General features: G+C 35.1%; 1 pseudogene; it reads right to left on the reverse strand.

Moving 5' to 3' along the window:
- Window positions 1-5930, reverse strand: part of LOC116093588 — a 16155-nt pseudogene extending 10225 nt beyond the window's left edge.
- Between the last annotated feature and the right edge of the window lie 4324 nt (window positions 5931-10254).

Consider the following 10254-nt stretch of genomic DNA (forward strand, 5'->3'; position numbering starts at 1 on the left):
TAATTTGACCTTTAGAAGATTGACATTAATTTTACAATTAGTATTAGATAAATATTTTATAATACTCTCAACTAGTTAATTTTCTTTTGCTGCAGTTCAGATTTCATAATTACAAAAATCTTTTTTGAGAAGGCTATCACTATGTAGTCCTGGCTAACCTGGAATTTATGTAGATGCAGGCTGGCCTCAAATTCACAAAGATTAACCTGCCTCTCCCTCAGAAGGGCTAAAATTAAAGATATCCACCACAGTACTTGGCGAGACCTTATACTTTGGTCATACCTTTTTGTGTTTGCAGTCTTTTCTATATATAGATTCAAGCTAATCTTTATTTTCTCTTACATCTCACAGTTATTTCAGGAGTATCTTACATGCTTAAGGTTTTGGTTTTTTTTTTTCCTAGTTACAACCTTGAAATAATGGCTGGATGGTCTTATGCATTCTTGTTAAAAATGAGGTTGATGCCACTTGTGCAATGAATAGAGTAAAATCATTTGGTAAATTAAAATATTTTGTTAATTTTTATTAAGTATCTACCAATATTTAAAAAGTCAGAACTGTTTTTGCTGTACTATTAATGAGTCATCAAGTTGGTAACACTAATAGATTGGTCTGGTGCCTTATTCTCCTCCCTTATTTTACCTACAGTTAGCAGCAAAGTTGTACTAAAATCTTCCCCTGTGGTTCTGTTTTTGCCAACTTTCCCTTATGTCCTAACAACTTTTGTGTTGTCTAATTCTTAACTGATTTTTTTTATCAATAAAGGACAGATTTCTCAATGTACTTGTATGCTTTTTAAATTTAATTCTACTTTGCCTGGTGTTGAAATGGTGACCTTTTCTTTTTTCCCATTTGCATTTGCCTGGGATAGCTTTGTTCTTTACTTTAGTTTTAACCTTTCTTTAACCTAGTCTTAGAATATTAGTCTTGTGTCTTGAGAATTTAATCCATTCACATTTATCATAATGAGTAATATATTTGGCCTTAACTTTGGCATGCCATTTGGTGTACTTAAATATACCAGGGCTTACTATGTCATTGCCTTTGAAATTTACTTTCCCAATACGCTGGTTTTACTTGGGCTCACTTTCCTTCTAACTGCAATATATTGATATGAAAGTTGCATATGATAGTTTTAATATATGGTATTCTAGTCTCTCAAAACAGCTATAATTAGTAGTGGTCATGAAGTGTATAGCCAGGGTTGATGTAGATAATGAAAATTTTTACCAATAATTACATGATGAGATTGGAAGGGATTTGCAAAATAACAATCAAAAGCAGAAGAGGGTGGAGTGGTGAGCAGGGGGTTTGTTTTTGTTTTTGGTTTTGATTTTGATTTTTTTCAGAGGGGAAACTGGGAAAGGAGATATAATATGACATGTAAGTAAAGAAAATATCTATTAAAAATAAATAAATAAATAAGCAAATAAATAAATATTTTTTTAAAAAAAGAAGAAAAAAAGCTAGCTCTAACAGACTAGACTTACTTTACTAACATTTGTATTTATAAAAGTTGATCTCTGTCCTAACAAGGAGGCTCAACAAGCCTGGAAACCCAATTTTCATTTCTGGCACCCACATAAAAGTAGAAGGAGAGAAATGACTCCAGGGAATGGTCATCTGACTTCTACCTGCATGCCTACACATACATATCTTGCCCTGCTGACTAAAAATAAATTGGATATCTATAGCCTACAAAGTATTAGCATGCATTTTTTATCAAATTTCATGTTTTTCTGAAATAGTATTTTTCAAAATTAAGATCTATGAATCTTTTCATTATAGAATTAATCCTTCGGTAATTGTTTTGGAATTACACTTAAATCAAAGAGCTAAATCAATAGTGATTATTTTAAAATTAAGTCTATCGTTTCCTGGTCAAAACACTCAGAACTATACTTTATAATGATGTTAGTACTGTTCAAAAGGCATTAAAATCCATAACTTTTGTTACATTTCAAATTTAATTCTTGAATTAAACTATAGTAGTGAGATAGTATGTCCCTAGCTACTAAAAGTATGCCAGAAATGGCCTTTACCTATTTAAATGAGTTACCATCAAGACAGTTTACAAAGAAACAAATCAATGACAGTTTTTCTCCAGATTGTGCTATAAATAGAAGCAATTGCGCATTTTATATAAGAATTTTAATCTGTGGAATTGTTTCTAGAAAAGGAGAACTTTCTTTTTTATATCCTTTTAATTCCTTGTTTTACTTTATATGGATGAGTGTTTGCCTAAATGTAAATTCAGGCAATGCATGGACCACTTTCATGCAGTGCTCTCAGAAGCAAGAAAAAGGTGTTGGATCCCTTGGAACTGAAATTATGGGTGATAATGAGCTGCTATTTGAGTGCTGGGAATTGAACCCAAGTCCACTGGAATAGCAGTAAGTGCTTTTAACCACTGAGCCATCATGCAAATGTCAGAGAATATGCATAAAAGATCCAAAAAGGGATAGTTTCTTTTACAATTTATAGGAAAAACAACTAAATTTAAAATGCATTTTCTGAATTACACAGGTTCTCATGTCCCAAATAAAAAAAAAAAAATCTTGGTGTAAATGATGCTACTTCAGCATACCCTGATAAATAGTGTTAGTATTTCTTTATTTTACTGTGTCTGCTCGTCAGTCACGAGCTTTATATTCTGATAAACAAAGAACTCAAAATCTTATAAATGAACTATACAAATACTGTCATTTTTCCTTATGGTTGCCAATTTTGAATATGAAGCTATGCTGTTTATTTCATTAAAGTCTTACATAATCAAACATTGAAAATTATTGAGGGAGGTAATTAATGAGCATTTATATTTGTTAATTAGTTGATCTCTTTTGCAGATATGGTCAACAAAATAGGCAAGCTCTCCCTTGCTTATGCAATATGCTTCTTCATAACCTTGGTACCTCCAACCTCAAATTAGACTGGAAGAATGGCTAACTAACTTCTTGGCTGTACTCTCCAGAAATGAATTATTGCTTTACTCTGTTGAGAGCTAGCAAGCAATTGTAGTCTAGTGGGGTTGAATGGAGTGGGCAAGCATCTTGGGCTCAAGATCCCCTACTTTGCACTGATGGAAATAAAGGTCTATGGCATCAGGAAATGGGCTAGATTCCACTGTGTGGGGATCTCCCTAGACACTGACAGAGTTCCTTATCACATTTCATTTGGTTATTGGGAACTAGGCATTATAATTTGCAGAGGGCTACTGTAGAGATAAAGCTAAACCTAAGAGACAGTGAGGAGACCATTGAGCATTGACAACCTTTGTCTTCCTCAAAACAATGACAGAGAATATAAAAGACTGCACAGAAGTACGATTTTGTTTTTTGGTTTTTTTAATTGAAAAACTCTTAGCCACTCTCCTTCCCCTGATCCCATCCAGTAACTAGATATTGTCTTCTGACAATGCTGAAGAAAGTACATAAAACCCAGGTCTAGATCAGGCTGGACTACATATTCCTTTGAAGTTTAGAATATTTCCTTAGAGTCTTTATGTCTTTGTCTTATCATTTGGTCTTAAAGTGAATGACATATCTCCCTTTTAAACTGAGTATTTATTTATTAATCCATTTCAGGGAGTATCCCCACTTCTTAACAATATACTAGCCCAAAGTGATGAGAAAGCATGGAGCTCATTTTGGAGAAGAATTCAAGAATGGAAACTGAAGTTCCTCTGATCTTCACCTCATGGGTCAATCTACTTGTTGATGTATGATGTCCAAAATCTAAAAAGTTTTAAAATCAGAATCATGTCCTTTGCTTTCAAGTGAGGGAAGAGGATAGAAGCTTCTCAGAAACCCCTTGTGATCCAAAGGTTTATATTTTTAGGTTTGCTCATATCTACATATGCATAGCTAATGAAAGCCAGCGGATTATCTTTTCATTATAAATACATACTTTTAACCTCAAAAACTAATACGTTAAAACTTAGCTTTGTGCTTTTGCTATAGGGTTTTGCCTCATAAATGCCAGCTTCATAAATTCCAGGATATTTATTACTATTACTACTACTACTAATAATAATAACTTTATTGATGATATTAAGGTTACCTTGTAACTATTTGAGAGTGATAAAATATAAGAAAAATAATGTGAAGTGTCAAGAGTTTGACTGTATTTCTAGTTAGAGAAATTGAACTACTTGCCTTTTGATTTAGTCTTAAAATTAATGAATAAAATTGTATGTATCTTCAAAGTTCATCTACTTATATCTTATTGCTTAAATTATTTAAAATAGCTAGTTATTGCTTGCAGATGAAATATGTTCATGATTGCTTTATCATATCTACAATTTTCCACCTTTGGCCATGCCTCAGATTTCTGTGACTAAGTATGCCTGTTAATAGAGTTAAAATAATAAGCAATACAGTAATGAACACTTCATTCATGCATGCATAATTTTTGTTCTGATAACATTTTTGAAATCCATGGTATTACTACAAGTATTCCTTTTTCTGTTTCCATAATGACAAAATAATATTAATAATACATGCCTAGAATATTAACTATGTTGGGCTAATGAGAAGTTTAATCGCCTAAAAATCCATTGGAAATAATTCATGGTTGTGTTTTCTGAGGAGATTATTCACTTTTGTTTGTAAGATCACCCCTCATGTGTCGTGTGCCTTAATGATGTAAATTCTATGTCTGACATTATCATCTCTGGAATCACCATATGGAAGAATAGACTTTAAACGTAAAGGACTAACAGTTAATAATCTTCTATATTGAAGACAGTTGCATCTGTTTAGTAGGTATGGTATTGGAAATGTTCACACAACATGGAACATGTCTAACATATATTAAATGTGAACTGAATTTGCAAACAAAGAGTCACCTTAAAATTGTCACTCAGGTCCCTTATTCTCTGGACTACCACAGGGAACGGATTGATATTACCAATAAAACTCACAAAATAGAATGGTAAAACATCTTATTTCCAGTCTGCTGCCCATTTAGCTCACTTGCAAAATGATCTGCAGTGATTTCTCACATTTTCTGCTATTTATAATTCCATCCCTGCTTGATCAGTATGGACCAAGATTAAATTGCAGATGTGTGATCATGCAGGCTCTTGAGGTTAGGTAACAGGAAACCATGGCTTGGTTTTGCCTTTTCTTCCTCAGGGAGCTTCTTCTGGAGAAGTTACTTTCTATGAAATGCTCTTTGAAAATATCCAGATAGAATGAAGCTAAATGAAGTTGCTCTTGAATAGCAACCCAAGTCTTAGGAAAGAATTATGTAGATGGTAACAAATACTCAAAATTTGAACCCTGCCCAACAACTTGGCAGAAAAATTAAGAGCATATAAATATTGTTTGTGCCTAACTTTTGAAATTATTACATCAAAGTGAAAAATAATTAGTATGTGACATTCTACCTTAATATTAAATAAAAAATACTTTAAAATACCTTTCAGTATGCTTCTTATCATGTCTTTCACAGTGTATCAACAAACAGAACAGTGATAAGACTCTTCTAAAGACATATTTATTTGTATTTAATTTTACAAATAAATTTTATATAACAAATTTATATAACAAATGTATTTTATTTTACAAATAAAATTACTATACCCTTCAATTTACCAAGATTATTCAACAAATGCCTACCATAGGGGATAAAAATAATAAAGAGAAACTATTGTTATGATAAGCTATAAATATGAATATCTTAATCTAAGACCTCAATTGCATTCTGATTACAAATTTATTTTAAAAGCTAGCATCATGTTGATGCCTATGGTCCATGTTACCACAGAAGGTCATGTGGATATCTATTATCTGTGCCACTGCATGAATCCATGTTGGTGTCCATGGACTATGCTGCTGCTGGGGAACATGTTGATTGGAGTACCTTGTGCTGCCACCTGAAGCCAGGTTGATATCATATACATGGACTGTGTTGCCACTGGGCTTCATGTTGGTATCCATGTGCTGTGCTGGGATGTTTGTAGCCTAAGTTGCTTTTGGAAACCATATTGAAGTTCACATTCTGAGCTGCCCACAGAGGCTATGTGGATAACCATGGTATGTGTTTTGACATCTGAACCCATGTTGATGTCCATGGGCCAGACTGCCAGTGCGAACAGTATTGGTGTCTGCAGCCCAGAAGCCATGTTGATGTCCATGGCCTATTCTGCTGCCAATGGCCATGATGGGTTCTGTGGCATATGTTGACACTGGAAGCCATTTGTATGTCCATGTTCCTTGCTGTGACCACAAACTATGTGGAAGTTCATAATCTGTGCTTCTGCTGACTATAAAAGGCAAGGAAGATAGTTTCTCAGTGGTATCAAAATTAGAATATGTAGGTTTTTCCTAGCAACTAACCAGGGAACATTAAAATAATGTGTTTTTTTTTGTTGTGATGAGAGAGTAGAATGGTGTTCTTTTAAACTTAAGCCACCACTAACTTGAAGAAAGGATGAAAAGGAGAGAAGAAAGGAAAGAAGGTGGGAGAAAAGAGAAGAAAATAGAACACAGAAAGAAAGCAACTGCTAGAAAGCCAAATTCTGAATATATTTCAGTAAAACAGACTCAGCTTTATATAAAACATAATATTAACTACTAATAAGTTTAAACAATCTTGGTATAGTAATAGCATGCACACAAACAAGAATAAGTAAAGGCAATAAAAAACACTTGAATCTGCAGAGGGGAATTGTTGAAGTCACAACAATTTAAAAAGTTAGGTGCTTACAGTTCAAAATAGAGTACATGGTAAGCATAGTGTTCTCACATAGTGGGACTAATAATAATTATCTGCATTGCCATGCATTTTGTGGGTAGGGAGCCACAGGGAGTCTCTCCTAAGAATATAGAAACTTTTAAATGATGAAGTTATGGTTTGAATTTTCATTAGGCACTTGAGCCATAACCCATTCCCCTAAAGCTTGCCACAGACAGGGAGGTTATAGGTAGGGGTAATTCTGGGGCTCCAACCAGATCAAATGGAAAAACATTCTGGAGAAGAAGGACTTCAAGACAGAAAAGAGAACAAAAATCAAGAAAGGAAAAGCAAGCCTAAGGGGAAAATAAAATCCTAGGAGCATATAATGGAAACCAAAGCATTAGCAATAAATACCAATTCACATGAAACCACAGCGTTTTCAATGAACCAGATCTGCCAAATATAAAACAGAAGGGTTCAGATATAAATGAGGACAGGAACAAATTCAGCAAAATGCCATTTTTGAGTGACACTAAAACTTTAGGAAGTAGGTTGAAAGTAAAAGGATACAGAAATTGCTCTCATTTGTGTGAGTGCTAACAAGAAACAACATAAGGTTTGGATTGCCCAGAGGAGCACACCAAAGATACTCTAAGGGGCAAATGGAAGCATTGTATGAGAAAACTTCTAAGTACTATACACTTGCATGAACTTCTTAGATAAATTCCAAAGTATATAAATAGAAGATGACAGAGTTTAAAAGGGAGATAGATAACCTTCACAATGAGAAGTTCACAAGTTTCTCAGTGACTGAGGTTTGACTAAACAAAGAATTAATAAGGAAATACAAGTTTTGAACAGCGAGTTGTTTGACCAAATAGATGCATATATAACTCTACTTTAATACTCAACATATTGGTTAGGAAGGCAGAAAGTGTATTAATAGTATCACTTAGCCAGTAGAATCCCTTGTAGAAGTTGTAGTTAAAACAAACAAACAAACAAACAGCATCAGAGCAGTCCACCATAAAATCAGCACAGAGATAGCTATAGGGAAGACTGAGAGAGAACATAGGACATTCAAATCTATTAGTATTCTTTAATTAGTTAAAAATTATCTGTGCTGGTGTCCACATGAGAAAAACAGACAAACAATACCCCACCTCTCACCTTAAAGAGAATAAAAGATAATTTATTCTGGAGCTATTTTGAGTGATCATGGCCCAAGACCACAGATTTAGGTTACCTTAAATTCTACTTTCCAATCTAGAAGCAGCTTCATGTACTTTTCTAATTTTACAGAACAAAAAACGTCAAGATTCAAGTTTAAAATGCGTTTGGAGGATACATCAGAAAAGCAGTTATAGCAAGATAGGGAAGCTTTGCTTTAGGCCTCAGATGCTATCTGTCATATTCTTAGCTTTTGGTAGATGTCTTAGTCAGGGTATCTATTCTTGCACAAACATCATGACCAAGAAGCAAGTTGGGGAGGAAAGGGTTTATTTAGCTCATTTCCACATTGCTGTTGATCACCAGAGGAAGTCAGGACTGGAACTCAAGCAGGTCAGGGAGCAGGAGCTGATGCAGAGGCCATGGAGTGATGTTCTTTACTGGCTTGCTTCCCCTGGCTTGCTCAGCCTGCTCTCTTATAGAACCCAAGACTTCCAGCCCAGGGATGGCACCACCCACAAGGGGCCCTACCCCCTTGATCACTAATTGAGAAAATGCCCCACAGCAGGATCTCATGGAGGCACTTCCCCAACTGAAGTTCCCTTCTCTGTGATAACTCCAGCCTGTGTCAAGTTGGCACACAAAACCAGCCAGTACAGTGGAAGTTCAGAGTTAGCTACAATAATATTTTCGAAATGTTCTTATCTATTAGTCACAGGATGTTAGTTCCCACACAGAGGTAGGCAAGGCAGGAGGCTAGCACTAACCCAAGAAAAGTACTTTGGCTCTAGACCTGCAACATTCCAACCCCTTAACATCCCTCCAACTCTAATCAACCAATCAGCCTCTGTAAACACATCTTCTTTCTAGGAATTCTTTTGACACCAGCAATATGGTTCAGTTGACAAAGGCAGTTGAAGCACTAAGCCTGGTAACCTGGGTTCCATCAGAGAAAGCACATCAACATAGGAGAAACAAACTCTACAAAGCTGTCCTCTGATCTCCAAATGGACAGGGTAGCATGTATGAACCCACAAATGCACATATGCACTTTATGCACACGCACACACAATAATGCATATTTTTAATTTTAAACCAGATCAAATTTTGTAGGCATATTTGAAAATACCACAGCAAAACTTGTCATTTTACACAATTAATAAAAACAAACAGTTCATTTCCTTCCCTTTTGCCCTCCTTTATCACTAGCCTCTTTCATAAAAATGCATGCCATTTTGAAACAAGCTTCTCAAATATTATGGCAAATTGTTATCATTTGTTCTAGTTGGGTAACTAGTATGTGAATATTTGGAATATTTGGCACAGTTGTCATCTAACTAGTTGGTAGATTTGAAAGAGAGAAAAAGGAAATAAAGTCAGAAAACAATGAACAACTGGTATCTAGATCTTTAAAAAAAAAGAACCTACCAAAATCTAGTGTCCTATGAATTGATGATAAAATGAGAAACATTTCTAATAAATAGGTCCATAAGTGTTACTGTAAATACCATCTTCTGCAATAACAGTAAAAACAGACTAGGAGGTAAGGATATAAAAACTAAAATTAATTTTTACAAACTGGACTATATAGGAGATGAGGTATATGAACCTAAGTCTGCAGGCTGACCCAGTGGGCCTAAAATCAGAAGAATTGACACTACTGTGGACTTTTGGACAAGAAGGTTGCAGTGAATGATGTTGAAGGATAAAGTAGTATAGGAAGTGAAGGAAGCCCAAGTGAGTGAAGTCCTGAGGGAATGCTCATTGCTGACATGGGCTAGGTCATGCTGAGGATTCACTTCAAGACCTCAGTCAGCCCCAAGAGACTCTCAAACATTACTCAGGTAAGGTTCAAGAAGAATGAAATCCTCCATTATGTTCATAGCAGCCTAATTAATAATAGCCAAAAATTGGAAACAACCCAGATGTCACTCAACAGAGGAATGGATACAAAAAATGTGGTACATCTACACAATGGAGTACTACTCAGCTATGAAAAACAATGAATTTATGAAATTCTTGGGGAAATGGATGGATCTGGAGAATATCGTCCTGAGTAAGGTAACCCAATCACAAAAGAACACACATGGTATACACTCTCTGATAAGTGGATATTAGCCCAAAAGATCAGAATACACAAAGTATAATCCACAAGCCACAAGAAGAAACTCAAGAAGAAGGAAGACCAAAGTGTGCATACTTCATTCCTTCTTAAATGTGGGAACAAAATACCAATGGAAGGAGTTGCAGAGACTAACAATAGAGCAGAGACTGAAGGAAGGACAATCCAGAGACTGCTCTACCAGGGAACCCTTCCCAGATTCAATCATCAAATCCAGACACTATTGTGGATGCCAGCAAGTGCTAGCTGAGAGGAGCCTGATATAGCTGTCTGATGAGAGG

This window comes from Mastomys coucha, chromosome X (genome assembly GCF_008632895.1).
Source record: "Mastomys coucha isolate ucsf_1 chromosome X, UCSF_Mcou_1, whole genome shotgun sequence".
NCBI classification, from domain to species: Eukaryota; Metazoa; Chordata; class Mammalia; order Rodentia; family Muridae; genus Mastomys; species Mastomys coucha.